Source organism: Penaeus monodon, chromosome 25 (assembly GCF_015228065.2).
Source record: "Penaeus monodon isolate SGIC_2016 chromosome 25, NSTDA_Pmon_1, whole genome shotgun sequence".
NCBI lineage: Eukaryota > Metazoa > Arthropoda > Malacostraca > Decapoda > Penaeidae > Penaeus > Penaeus monodon.
In genome coordinates this window covers 8,872,980-8,873,270 of record NC_051410.1, presented here as the reverse complement: position 1 = coordinate 8,873,270, position 291 = coordinate 8,872,980, and positions in this window count along the sequence as shown.

The window sequence follows — 291 nt, the reverse complement described above, 5'->3', positions numbered from 1 at the left end:
CCTCTCTGGCTATGAATGTTACTGCCTCTATTTCTGTTTCTGTCCATCTATCTTTCTATCTGCCTATATCTCTGCCATGTGCATTTATAGAAAATGGACAAAATAAATAAAGAAAAGGGATACTACTGTTATTTTTACGTCAGACAGAGGGGTAGCAGCGTAATCTTATATTATTCTTGATTAAATGTGACAAATCTAGCCGTACATCATACTTTTAAAGCATATAGAACGAGGCAAAAAAGTTCACAGGGGAATCTTTATAAATCGACTACTATGAATATCATTCATCAT